Below are 14,564 nucleotides of genomic sequence, written 5' to 3'. Positions count from 1 at the left end.
GTGTGACTTAAAGGTGTGGCTTAGAGATCAGATTTAGAGACAAGACCTAAGGGCATGACTTAAAGGCGTGACCAAAAGGCATGGCTTAGAAATGAAACATATAAAAGGCGAGAAGCAGACAGGAGAGTTCAGAACAATTTGGAGTAACAGAAATTCAGACACTAGGAGTAGGAGTAGACATTAGAAACTTAGAAGAGAACAATAGGAGTACAACTAGGAACTAGGAACTCAAGACTTGGGACTTGGACTAGGAAGAGAGACTGAAGAATAAACAGGATTGAATCACACTCTGTCTTGTCTCCATTCTTTGAATCCGTCCTCACTCTCATTCTTGCTGAACCCTGACCCACAGAACGGAGTGACAGCTTAGGTTGGGAAACAGTGGCCGCCAAGCATGGAGTAGAGAGGGCCACAACATTTTTGGATGCCCAAAGTGGGCCAGCTTAGGCTTCAACATTTTTGGCGCTGAATGTGGGCTAGTGTGGTTCCCAACATTAGAAGCTATGCTTTGTGCTTCCCATAATTTCAGTTAACTCAGTCATTCTGGATTTCTGACAGGGTTGAAAACTTATAGTCTCATAGCCAATCCTGGATATTTACTTTGGGAGAAAAGATTTGAGCGGATGGTTTTCAGCTGACATTCATTCTAAAGCCAAGAAAAAAGCCAGATTCAGAACTAAGTGTTTTAGTTAGGAGAGATGACAGAGGTTCTGGTCAGTCAACAAAATGATGAACTGGGTATTGGGACTATCTTGTACCTCACTGGTACAAATAGGCATAATTATGCTCTAATTGTATTTTGAAAGAAAAGTTTTATTTTAACAGGAAAGGTGATATATAGGAGGAGCTAAGGTGGGAGGAGTACTGAGAGGAAGAGAAGGAGTAAGGAGAGGATGAGAAGTAGGACAGGAGAAGCTAGGTGATAAGAAAGAGAAAGAGAGAGAAAGAGAGGTGGGGGGACGTGGAGGCAGATTTTCACGTGTCTCCACCAGTCAAAGATAGTTGATATTACTAGGTTGGGTATTGGGTTACACTTCTGATTGAGCATTACCAAACTTATAAAGCCTTTGATTAACATTTTTAAGAAATTATACAAAAGGAAAAAGGAAAAGGGGGCAGTGATAGGGGTTTTCTAGGGAGGGGAAATGGGGAAAGGAGATGGCATCTGAAATGTAAACAAAATATCCAAAAATATACTTATAAAAATGTGATATAGTTATGATGACAGTAAGAAAAAAAGACTTTATGGCAGTTTTTATGCAAATTTAACATCCTAGATATATTTTATCAATCTATAGTTTATAACCCCTTTGTGACTTGAAAGAACCTTTCACAGGGGTCACTTCAGACCATCAGAAAACATAGATATTTACATCATGGCTGATAACAGTAGCAAAATGACAGTTATGAAGTAGCAATGAAAATAATTTCATGGTTGGGGTCACTATCACAGCAAGACAACTGCATTAAAATGTCATAGCATGAAGAAGATTGTGAATGACTGCATAGTGGTTAACACTATTTTTCAGCTTGTTGGGTTATAAAATAATCCAGAAGCAAAGCCTCTGAGAAGCCCATGAGGTAACATCAAGAAGAGTAGTTCTCAACCTTCCTAATATTATGACCCTTTAATATAGTTCCTCATGTTGCGGTGACCTCAACCATAAAATTATCTTGTTGTTATATAATAAATGGAATTCTGTTACTGTTATGATTTATAATATAAATAGCTAATATTCAGGAAATCTGATATGTGACTTCCAAAGAAATCATGACTCACAGGTTGAGAACCACCAATCTCAGCTAAGTTAACTGAGGTGGGAAGACTCATCCTGTAAATACTTAGGCAATAAGGAGGAGAAAGTAAGCTGGCATGAGAATTTATTGCCTTTTCTTACTCTCAAGTTTCCTTTTGTACTATCAGGACTTCACTATCAGGTAGACTAACCCTTAAACTGGAAGCCAAAATAAACTCTTTCTTCTTCCCTAGCCTGTTTTTATTTGGTATTTGATCACAAGAATTAGAAACACGACTAACATAACAAGTCTAAAGACTATGACACATTGCTGTGTATGTCCAGACCTGGTGATATATATATATATATATATATATATATATATATATATATATATATATATCTTAATTAACAAGTAACTATTTATGGTGTTAAATAAGAATGGCCCCCATTGACTATTATATGTGAATCATTAAACATCAAGGAGTGGCATTACTTGAGTGAAATTAGGAGGTATGGGTTCATTGCAGTAGGTCTGGCCTTGTTGAAGGAAATGATTCACTGAAGGTACACACTGGGGTTTCAGAAGTCCAAACCAGGCTCAGTGGCTCCCTTCCTGCTGCCTGTGGATTCAGATGTACAATTCTCAGCTGCTTTTCTAATACCACGTCTGTCTACATGACACCATGATCCCCACTATAGTAAAAATGGATGCAATCTCTGAAAATGTATGTAAGTTGTAAGTAAATGCACTCTTTTATAAGAGTCAACCTGTCATTGTGTCTCTTCACAGCAAAAGAACACTGACCAAGACACTATTCGCCATCCTAAACCCAACAGAATATGTTATTTCATCTGAAATAGATTCTCCATCATGTCCTATCTTGAAGCTTGGTCCGCTTAAAACTTAATCCTCTTTTCTTCTCTTCTCCAAGTCCCCACGCCTTGAGCACAATTCACCCATCCCTCATTTCTTCTGTATGTCTGATTTTATCCAATGAAAATATTCTTCTTCCTGAAGAACTCATTGTATTTATTTTAGTAACTATCAGCCTGAGATGAATTATCTTTTATTTATTTATATTAGAAATAGAAGTGTGTTGGATATGGGTGTGTATCTGGAAGAAGTTACTTGAGGAATGAGGGATGGATATTATCAAAATGCAACGTGTACATGTAATTCTGAAAGAATTTATAGGAATAATGTGTTAAAAGTAGATGGTTTATCTCACAGTTTTAAACTTCAAGAGCACAGTGCTAGTCTAAAGAAGATTCTGGTAAATATCTCATGATAGCATCAATCTAGTTGCAAATATGTGAGAGGAAAATATTTCATCCTAATCAGGAAGTAGCAGCAAGAGGTAGAGCTTTTTCAATGTACAATATTGAGCTAATGAAGTCTAAGTTAATCAAGGCTCTTACAAGAAGTACAACCTACATTGAAAGAAGTGAACTCAATTACCTAAATTGCTCTCACTAGCTTAGAGCTCTAAAATGTTCTACCACCTCAATACTAACAAACTGAGGACCCAGCTTCTTACTCAGGAAAACTCTAGTTTACAAACAATATCCTGACAACCGGAGGAACCAGTTTGGCTCTATAAGGACTTACTTTCTAAGGCTCTGTTCCCTCTAACCCTTGTCTAAAATTCTTCCAACTATTTCTTTTATTTATTTATTATTTCTTTTCACTATATCTCATCTGTCTCTTCTATTTCATGAACATTAATCTAAAGCATATGTCTACAATTTTCTTTGTCTCTAAAAAACTTTCCAGATGTTTCAGAGAAGCATATGCTCTTTCTCCATGAATTCTGGTATTAGATTCAACATGACTCCATCATTGAAACCGTTAATTGGTGGAAATGTTCCCTAACAATTACATGGGTAACAGTAATCTTTAATAAAGACACCTTAGTGAGACACATATAAAATTATAAAATACCGTGTTTCTTGTTGATAAATCACATTAATGATGAACTGTAGGAGGAAAATATCCTTAGTTTTATTGATATTTTTTATCATTTTTTATTATGTTTCTGCCTTGGTATTCAATTCATAACATATTTGTTCACCATGCTTGTTTCTGTAAATTATTTTTCTTTGTTATGGCTTCTCATAAATCTTTGTTATTGATGAACTTTCTTATTTGTATAGTCTTTGCCAGATACTTTAGATTTTATCTCTCAGGTGGCATTTGCTTGCTTTTCTAATGGTTGCATTGGTGCTATTGATTTTTGCAATTACTGTAAGATTTATTACTAAACTTTTTAATTGTAATTCACAAATTAGTTCTGAGATGCATCTCATTTTTAGTCAATATTATAATATCTATTTAAAAGATTGTGTATGATAATGTTCTCATTTAATGAATTTCCATGCCCCTTCCATCTCTGAAAACACTATAATTTCCATCCAACAAGGCACTGGGCTAAGGACATGAAAGTTCATCAGAGTTTGGTGAGACTCAGTTCACCTCTGTGTACTCTTTTCTTCAGTGTAGCTCTTCAAAGATCCCTTATAGAATCCTGAGCTGCTCATGAAGACTACCTCCTCACTACATTGGTGTTGTGTTCTTCTTGGGATATTTCAGAGTCTCCTAAGACTGGGAAAAATACCTTCTTCTTTCAGAGGCTTGCTGCCTAGTTTCTTTATATCTTTATTTTTGTGATTCAAGTATTCATTCTATGTCTCAAAGAAAATTGGAAAATTTTTTGATAGAATTTTTTTACATTTTTCTCAGCAGCACGTTTTTGATAATTCTCCATACTGATGTCCAGCACACACAGCACCGATTTGTATTCCCACTAACAGTAAATGAAGATTCATTCTTCTCCACAACTTGTAAGCATTTATTGCCAGTTGTCATTCTTAGGCATTTTGAATGAGGTATAGCAAAATCTTAGTTATTTTAATTTACATGTCTGTCATTGCTAAGTATGATAAACAATTTTTGAGATATTACTTAATAATTTTACTTCTTCCATTAAAAACTCAATGATTATATGCTTACTCAATTTTTATTATTTTTTCTTGAGATTATAATATCACATCACTGATGCAAAAGTAACTTATATTCTCCAGATGTAATTGTCATCTCAAAGGCTTATTGCTGAATAAGCTCATCCTTTCAGGTTCTTTCTGAATGTTGGCTAGCTGATTCAACTCAGATGTTATGGCTTAAAATGCCTCTCTAAATGGAATAATTCAAACTGGCTTCTCTCTGCTACTCACTGAATGTCTCTGGTTGGCCTTAATCTAACTCTGGCAATTTGTTGTAATCTTCTGGCTCATTCTTATTCTTTGGCTTATTCTGTTTTCATCTGCAACAGTTACCTGTGAAACTGTCCTGATAAAGCTGCCTCCTCTCTTTTCCTCTCTTTTCTGTGCTGCTAAATAGCCTCTCTTTCTGTCTGTTCTCATGAAAGTTGGGCATATTCTTTCTGAGTCTTTCTGTCATATCTTTCTGTCATTCAACACTTGTCTGCCCCTCAGTTACACTTCATTGGCTAGGATTAAAGGTGTGTAACATGCCTGCATTCCAGCCAGATCACATAAACCTAAAAGGTTTTGAATGTGATCATTTGCCCAAGCAGCCATGTTGCTAGATTAAAATTTCTTTACACACAGTAAGGTAATACACATTGTTCTCTTTCAATCCCATGTTTTTTTAATTAATCTTTGTTGCATGCATATGAGATTTGTTCTCTTTGCCCATTTTTAATTCAGTCATTGTTTTCTTTATTTTTTGTTGAGTTATTTGTAAATTCTGGTTTTCTATATTTTTAGATTTATTTACATACCCATAGGTAAGTGTATTGCTGCTCACCATCAAGGAAGCTTCTCTTCACAGCAAATGAAGACTATCACAAAAACCACAGGGGATACAATGTAGAGCTCTTAGACAACCCAGATAAAACTGAAAGAGCTACCTTACTGCTGATGCACCTTTGCTCAGGAAACATTACAGAAGAGGGAGACAGGGATATTCTAAGAAACAAAATACTAGGAATTCCACAGTGAGATGACTCTCCTGAAATGGATGTAGAAACAAGACTGGAACACTGGTAATAAAATAGACAATGGCAGGGTAAAGATTTCATGATGTCTCCATCCTAGCCAAAAACCAGGCAACTAATAATTGCAGGGGGAAAAAGAATTAGTTTCTTCAAGGGATGAGCCCTTTACTTGACTATCAAAAAGAGAGTGCTCAGCCCTAAAACCATCTATGCAGAAACAACAAAAATGGATTCAAATTTAGTGATATACATTGTATTTTAAGTATTTTCTTTATTAGAATGAAAATCTCTAGTCTGAGTAAATATCTGACCTACATTCCTGATCATTATGTTCTTGCTTTTACAGAGAGTATTATTTATGTACAGGCATTTTTCAAGTAAATATATTGAGAATATAAGTAGATCATGCAATATAAAATAAACTACTGAAAAAATATCTCAAATTTTAAGTCAAAAGTAGTTTCTGATATGGTTATTTATATACAGACATTTTTCAATTAAATATATTGAGAATATAAGTAGATCATGCAATATAAAATAAACTACTGAAATATAACTCAAATTTTAAGTCAAAAGTAGTTTCTGATATGGAAAGTGTAGTGACTAATGATTCTTTTTACATTTTGTCTTCTGAAAGATAAATAAGTACTGTCAATCGAGTTTACGATATTTCTTTTACTATACCTGTGGAATAGAAGTGCAGTTTCATTTTAAATAACATAAAAAGTGTTAACATGATAGATAATAAGTATTTAATCAAACTATACTCAATCCATGTAGCACTAGCTAGTATAACACTTTAAAAGAGAAAATCTAGTACAAAAATGTGGACAACTCACAAAATTTATTGTTAAGATTTAAAGCCAAAGTTCTAAAAATATTATATGCTGCAGTTTTCTAATTGCTTTTATGTATGTACTCGTCTATTACTTAACCATATGTATCCCTCTGTGTCCACTGAATTCAGTATGTTTATAATGTACAGAAAACTATAAATTATACAAGTCAATAACATATTAGGAGTTGGGATTGAAAAAAAACGGTGTGGTCCTGTGGGTAAGGTGGCTGGAAATGCAGAAAGTCCTCCAGGCAGGAAGAGTGACTATGGCTACAGAGGCTCATTAAAGGCCTTCTTCACAGTTCCTCATGGCACAACCCTGATGATACAAGAAAGTCTGTGGGTTTCCAAAACAGCTTTATTGGCATGATGGATAATGGTTGAATCTGGATGTACACCCCCATAAAACTCAGAGCAGACCTGAGTTAAATAGGGAGGGAAAAGGAAGGGAAGGTCTGGGGAAGAATGTTTAATTAGCTACTCTCTCTGGCCTTCAGGTATCTCATTAGTATGTAAGCCTCTTTGTAGGGAGCCACAGCGAGCGGTGACAATATTCGCCATTACAAGATGGAGCTGGCATCTGGTGCTCCCACAAGTAAACAACTAAACTGCGCAGGTGCAAGAGGCAAAAACACGCCAAGTCACTGCCCATCCCGGGGTGTAATATGGGGTGATGAGTGAACAGCCAATCAGAAGTGAACACGCCACTCTAGGGTGCATATAAGCAGTGCCTTTTCTGGACTTGGGGTCTTCCACTTCAGCTGATACAAGAATAAAGCCTCGCTGTAGTAACTACACGAACGAACACTGCCTCCCGTGTCTCTCTTGCGAGCGAGGGGACTTGGAAGGGGCGCAGAACATCTGGTACCGAAACCTGTGAACTTCAGGGCGCCACAGAGACCCCCCGAGACTCGGGGCCGGTTAAAAGACTACAGGATCAAGGTACATCTCTGAGAGGTATGTTTGGGGTGGAAGCCTTGGTTGCGAGCGGATTTTCACCCATTGCCGCCACTGCACTAGTTGGCCTCTTGTTTGTGTTGTTTTCGCTTTTAGCTTATTTGTGTTGTGAAGATCCAGCTTGCAGCACAGCTATTAATGCAAGTCAAGAGGTTTTAGAAGAGGTCCATTTCAGTATATCAGAAACAGAGCGTGTTAGCTGGCATCAGGCCAAGGAGCCTGGGGAAAAAGATAAGGCCAAGGAGCCTGGGAAAGGGAAGCAGGCAAGAAGGCCTGGACAAAAGAAGCAGACCCAGGAGTCTGGTAAAAAGCGAGAGTACTCAAAAGAAACAGAGGCCACTGAAGGGCCTGTTAAGAATACGGACCCTTCACTGGCTAGTGAAAAGAGAGTGGAGGTCAAAAGGAACCCCTTTACCCCATTAAGGAGCTTGCCGCCATAGACCTTAGCAGCTCCAAAGAAGATCTAACGAAAGGAGAGGATGAAAGCCTAGAGGAAGAGGCAGCCGCCTATGAACAAAACAGATATGGACCAAAAAATAACCATCCTGAGATAAGACTAAGAAAGACCTTGAGTCCCTCGGCCCCGCCCTTGCCTCCAGCCTATGCCTAGGGCAGCACCTCTAATTCATTTCTCAGCCCAGGAGATCAGAGACAACTGCAGCTGGCATTTCCAGTCTTTGAAGCGGCAGAAGGCACTCGTGTCCACGCCCCAATAGAGTATAGGCAGGTCAAAGAATTAGCTGAGGCAGTACGTGCATATGGAATTGGGGCTAATTTTACCGTATCCCAAGTGGAGAGATTAAGTGCAGCTGCTATGACGCCAGGAGACTGGCAGGCACAGTGAAGGCGGTACTTAACAATATGGGCCAATACCTAGAGTGGAAGGCCTTGTGGCATGAGGCATTGCAAGCACAAGCTAGGATTAATGCAAATACTGAGGGACAACAATTATGGACTTTTGACATGCTAGCGGGAGTTGGCGTACACGCGAACGACCAGACCACTCATCCCTGGCAGGTCTACGCATCAGCTGCAATAAAGGCATGGAAGTCTCTCCCTAGGAAGGAAGGCAGTAACCTTTATTTGTCCAAGATAATTCAGACATCTAATGAGTCTTTTTCTGATTTTGTGGCCCGAATGACCAAGGCAGCGGGTAGGATTTTTGGTGACCCGGAACAGGTGATGCCATTGATAGAACAAATGGTCTTTGAAAATGCTACAGCGGAATGCCGCACAGTCATTGCCTCTCGTAGGAACAGAGGGTTACAAGACTGGTTGAGAGCCTGTTGCAGCTTGGGAGGTCCCCTTACTAATGCCAGACTTGCAGCAGAAAACTTAGAAATGGCTGCAGTCCTCCTTAAAGGTCAGAATCATGGAAAATTCCCTTCAAAACAAATGGCCCAATCTTTGCCTGTGGGAAGGCGGGACATATGAAGAAAGAGTGCCCAAATAATCAAATACCATCAAAACTGTGCACCACGGTGGAAAGGGCTATCATCTGGCTTGGGATTGCTCAGGATTGCCGCTCTGTTAGAGATATAAGAGGTCAGATCCTCCCTCCAAATCCCTCAGCCATTAAGGAAAAAAAAATTTCAAAAAACGGACATACTGGCCCAAGATCCCAGGGCCCCAAAAGATATGGGACACTGCTGAACACTCAGGGGACTCTTTTCGCTGCAGAGCCACAAGGGGTTCCGCAGGAGTGGACCTCAATTCCACCTCCCGAGTCCTACTTATGCCACACACAGGGGTGCAGATGATCCTGGTTGATTATAGAGGTCCCTTGCCAGGGGGAAGTGTTGGCCTTATTTTAGGCTGCTCCTCTCTTACTTTAATAGACCAAGATTATACCGGAGAACTTCAAGTTCTCTGTTCTAGCCCACAAGGCGTATTCTCCATCTCCCCTGGGGACAGGATTGCTCAATTGGTTGTCCTTCCAAGCTTGCATGATTGTTTTCCATCCACCAGGAAGCTTAAAGGTGCTCACAGGCTTGGTTCCTCAGGAACTGACTTTGCTCATCTGGTGGTTGACCTTAAAACTAGACCCACCTTACAGTTAGCAATAGAGGGGAAGAACTTTACTGGAATTCTGGACACAGGAGCAGATAAAAGTATTATTTCTTCTAATTGGTGGCCCAAGGCATGGCCTGTCACACAATCGTCCCACTCACTACAAGGATTGGGATATGAGGCCAGCCCCGCAGTCAGTTCTCGCTTGTTGACTTGGCAGGCACCAGAGGGTCAAACAGGAAGTTTTATACCTTATGTGCTTCCTCTTTCTGTCAATCTCTGGGGAAGAGACATCTTACAAGACCTAGGGCTAGTTCTGACCAGTGAGTACTCCGCACAAGCTATAAACATTATAAAGAGAATGGGATTTAAAGAAGGGAAGGGTCTTGGCAGGAACGAACAAGGAAGGTTAGATCCTGTCCCACAAGAATCAAACACAGGAAGACAAAGCCTGGGTTTTCCCTAGTTGCCATTGAGGGTTCTATGCCCATACCCTGGCTCACAGAGGAGGTCGTATGGGTTCCTCAGTGGCCCCTATCCTCTGAAAAATTGGAAGCTGCTACAAGACTAATTAAAGAACAAGTGCAGCTTGGTCATCTAGAACCTTCTACCTCTCCCTGGAATGCACTCATATTTGTCATTAAAAATAAATCTGGAAAATGGAGACTTTTACATTTAATTTAAGAGCCATCAATGCACAGATGCGACTATTTGGCTCTGTGCAACAAGGCTTGCCTTTACTCTCTGCCTTGCCTAAGCAGTGGAAAATCATAATTATAGATATTAAAGATTGTTTTTTCTCAATTCCTTTGTGTTCACAAGATAGACCAAGATTTGCATTTACTATTAATCATTTTGAACCTGATAAAAGATATCAGTGGAAAGTTCTGCCTGAGGGCATGGCCAACAGCCCCACTATATGTCAGCTGTATGTACAAATGGCCCTCGAGCCAATTAGGAAACAATTTCCCTCTCTGCTGCTGGCCCATTATACACATGACATTATTATGTGTCATAAGGATTTAATTACTTTACAGACCTCATACCCCTTATTATTAAACACCTTGGAACAGTGGGGTCTGCATGTTGCTACTGAGAAAGTTCAAATTTCAGAAATTTAGGGTCAGTTATCTATCCAGAAAAGATAATTCTTGTTGAGGAAGCTCTGCCCACAGTGCCACGGGTTATTGTCTCTCTGGCACTTTTTACTCTTAATTTTTTGAATTTGGACAGTCAGGGCAACACGGTGGCTGATCGCCATTGCCTGGAACCAACTAGGGCATTAGAAATGATAAAATGGAAAGATGTTTTGACTGGTCAATGGAAAGGCCCGGATCCTATTTTAATAAGATCCAAGGGAGTGGTTTGTGTTTTTCCACAGGAAGAAGACAACCCATTTTGGTTGCCGGAATGCCTGACACGATGCCTCACAGTTGTGGACGATGATTCCTCAGCGGGTTCCCCTATGAATGCTTTTGATCGCTACATGGATTCTCCAAGCTTGGGTTCCTAGTATATATAGTGAATTTAGATGGGCTATCCTCTCTGCTTTTCCAAAACCTATGCCCTTGCCTTCTTAAAAGGCACCGCTTCTGCTAAACAGAATTTCTCCTATACCTTTAACTATACTGAGCGAATTAATGCCTCACTCCAGTTTGTGTGTAGCCTCCATTTCTTTTCATCTTATCCAACCACTCTTTTAATACTTGTACCAATGTAATTTGCTTTATGTCCCAGTGCTGGTCTGCTCTTGTTTATAAGCAGGCCCTAATAGCCAGAATACCACAATGGATCCCTATCCCTGTTCAGATGTTTGGGTCCTTGACTTTATTTCGACAGAAGAGAGATTTTGATATAAGGGCAGCCATTGTCACAGCTATTATGCTCGGAGCAGACGGTGCTACCGTTGGAGCTATTGCCATGTTTCACCAAGTACAAACCACTGAATTTGTCAATATTTGGCAGAAAGAGTTAGCCAGGCAATGGCTACCCACTCTTCCTCCACAGCAGAATTGAAAGGAGGTATTATGATACTCAATCAGAGATTAGATTTTGTTGAGGAAAGACTAGATATCTTATTTCAGTTGACATAAATTGGCTGTGAAAGGAAATTCAGAGCTTTGTGTATTACCAACATTCAATACGAAAACTTTACAAAAGCAGCCAATCTCTCACGTAAATTGTCCTTATATCTTTCAGGAAATTGGTCTGAAAATTTTGGTAATCTTCTTGAACAACTTCGCAGAGAAATTATTCTTGTCAACTCCACCTGCCTGGATCCCTCCATCGTTAAGGGACTTTCTTCTTGAATTTCTTCTGCCTTTTCTTTCTTTAAGGAAAGGGTGGGGATAGGCCTGTTTGGTGCAGTCCTATGTTGTGGATTAGTGTTCATGTTATGGTTGGTCTGCAAGCTCAGAGCCCAACAAAAACATGACAAGGTCGCTATCGCCCAAGCACTCGTAGCCTTGGAACAAGGATCTTCCCCTGAAATTTGGCTATCTATGCTAAGAAAGTAACTGATGACTGAGACCCTCAGTTGATGCACACCAAGGGTTCAGCCCATTGCACTGGGTCGGTGAGAGGTCTAACTCTAGCCAGCCCTTGCCTGAATAACTGTGGTACCTGAATATTTAGAGGTGCTTGCGAGTGGGTACTCGACAGGGAATGTTCCACGAGTGTGGATAGATTTCCCGAAAGTATGCCTGATTGCACAAAGGTTTGATGCCAAGAAACCTCCTCTCTTTGTGGTGCCCCAGGGTGGAGGCTGCCTTTCCCCGACAAAAGGCATCGAGATGGGTATGGGAAGTATTACTCATTGCACGATGACAAGAGAAGAAACCCATTACAATATCTCCTTTTGCACAGGGGATCAGGCCTCTGCTTTCCCTCACTGAGTTGGTGCCGCACTTGATAGGCAAAAGGCTGTTCCATCTTAATAAAATAGAAAGGAGGAGATGTAGGGAGCCGCGGCAAGCGGTGACAACATTCGCCATTGCAAAATGGCACTGGCATCCTGTGCTCCCACAAGTAAACAACTAAACTGCGCAGGTGCAAGAGGCAAAAGTACGCCAAGTCACTGCCCATCCCGGGGAGTAATATGGGGTGATGAGTGAACAGCCAATCAGAGGTGAACACGCCACTCTAGGGTGCATATAAGCAGTGCCTTTTCCGGGCTTGGGGTCTCCGCTTCAGCTGATACAAGAATAAAGCCTCGCTGGTCCCAAGCCCTTGGGCCCTCAGATGCCACCGAGAGGCCACAGAAGGACCGAGACTGGGGGCATGTGGGCACACAACTGGCAGGCCCACAGCCAAGAGAAATGGGGGAAGGGAGAAAGAGGCCTCAGCAGCACCCAGTGGGAGAGGCTTGGTTACTGTACTCACTTAGCAGACTCTGCGGCCTGGCTAGCTTGCTTGAAGGGGTGATCCCCATGACTGGAACGCAGAGAGGTCCTCCACAACAGCAGCACAATCCTTGAGACCTTTTCCAAGCTTACTCACAGTGTCAGTTTCTGTAGTGGTGTTGCTGTGCTCCACATTGAGCACCAGCTGTGGATAAGGTGGCTGGAAATGGAGAAAGTTCCTCCAGGCAGGAAGTGAGGCATGATGGCTGCAGTTACACTGGCTCACTAAAGGCCTTCTCTCTGATTCCCCATGGCAGGCCCCAGAAGACATGTGGAATCTATGGGTTTAAGAGATTTGTTTTCATGATGGATAGTAGTTGAGTCTGGATGCACACGCCACTCCCTCAACCCACCCATGAAACTCAGGGCAGACATGAGTTAAATAGGGAGGGAAATGGGAGCAAGGGTCTGGGGAAGAATGTTTAATTGGCTAAGACCACTGTCCTTCAGGTTTCTCATTAGTATGTAAATCTCTTGAGGCTGAGGCCTGTAGTCGTGCCCTCTACCTGTGCCCTTTAGGAGGGGCTGCATTCTGTGTTATTGAACAGCACAGGTTAATGGAGTTTCATGCCATGTTTTAGTGTTAGGAGCCTGGATTCTGGAAGCACAGAGGAATAAATTCCTGTCCCTAGCAGGGTCTCTGGGCTACTTCCAGCCAGTGCTTCTACCAAAAACCAAGCCCCTTTCATGGTCCTACAAGGTTGTTGAAAAGAGAATGGCTCACATAGGTTGATATATTTTAATTCTTGGTCTGCGTTTAGAGGAATTGTTTGGGAAGGATCTGGAGGTGTGGCCTTGTTGCACTAAGAATGTCACAAGAGGTGGGATTTGAGGTTTCAAAACTCCCATATATTTTTAATTCTCATTACTCCTATATGTGCACCAATGTTAAAACTCTTAGTGACTGCTTTAGGACCATTCATGTAACCTACTGCCACAGCCTGGTGCTCACTGCCTGCTGCAATGTTTCCTGTATTAATGGTCATGAAATCACTCTCTGGAACTATAGGCTCCAATAAATTCTTTCTTCATTCTTCTCAATATTGTATTGATCAAATGTGTTATTACGGGAATAAAAGAGTAATTAAGATAAGAATGTAGATAAAGGAAGAATTCCACTGTTACTCCAAATCTGTATTATACATAAATTACATATGTACAGTATATTATGTAGTGATTTCTTTTGATTGAAACATTTTCAAAAGGTGATTGTTGTAAAAATGTGTTAAATTTTTATTATTTAGTAGTGTATTTTAGGATGTATTTTCTCATATATGATTAATATATGTGTGATATATGTGTATATATTGTATATAAAGTATGTATATGAATCAAGAGTTGTATAGCTTAGTTCTGCTTCATTAATTATTGGAGTAAAGCAATTAACTTAATTGTTGTCTTTTATTCTGAGTTTTTTTAATAGCAATAATTATATGAAACATATTGTAAGAATAAGCTAAAATATCGTAAGGAGAGTCTCCAGTCTGGGTTTGTACATGTGCTTACATTTATATTCATATTAATCAATATCTGGCTTAATAAGTCATTTCTCTGTAATAATTATAACTCAAGGCTCATTTCATACTTTATCTATTTTTATACT

The 14,564-nt window shown here is 40.1% G+C and overlaps 1 long non-coding RNA gene across 2 annotated transcripts in view; it reads right to left on the bottom strand.

The window, feature by feature from the left end:
* Positions 1-14,564, bottom strand: part of LOC143440179 (uncharacterized) — a 64,929-nt gene that overhangs the window by 33,910 nt on the left and 16,455 nt on the right. The window contains exon 3 of one of the 2 annotated variants that reach the window (XR_013108026.1): positions 12,942-13,239. The exons of the other annotated variant lie outside the window; for it this stretch is intronic. This is a non-coding gene — a long non-coding RNA (uncharacterized LOC143440179). The remainder of the gene's footprint in view (positions 1-12,941; positions 13,240-14,564) is intronic. 2 annotated transcript variants of the gene reach the window in all.

Source organism: Arvicanthis niloticus, chromosome 28, assembly GCF_011762505.2.
Source record: "Arvicanthis niloticus isolate mArvNil1 chromosome 28, mArvNil1.pat.X, whole genome shotgun sequence".
Classification (NCBI taxonomy): domain Eukaryota; kingdom Metazoa; phylum Chordata; class Mammalia; order Rodentia; family Muridae; genus Arvicanthis; species Arvicanthis niloticus.
This window is presented reverse-complemented; position numbering and strand designations above follow the sequence as displayed.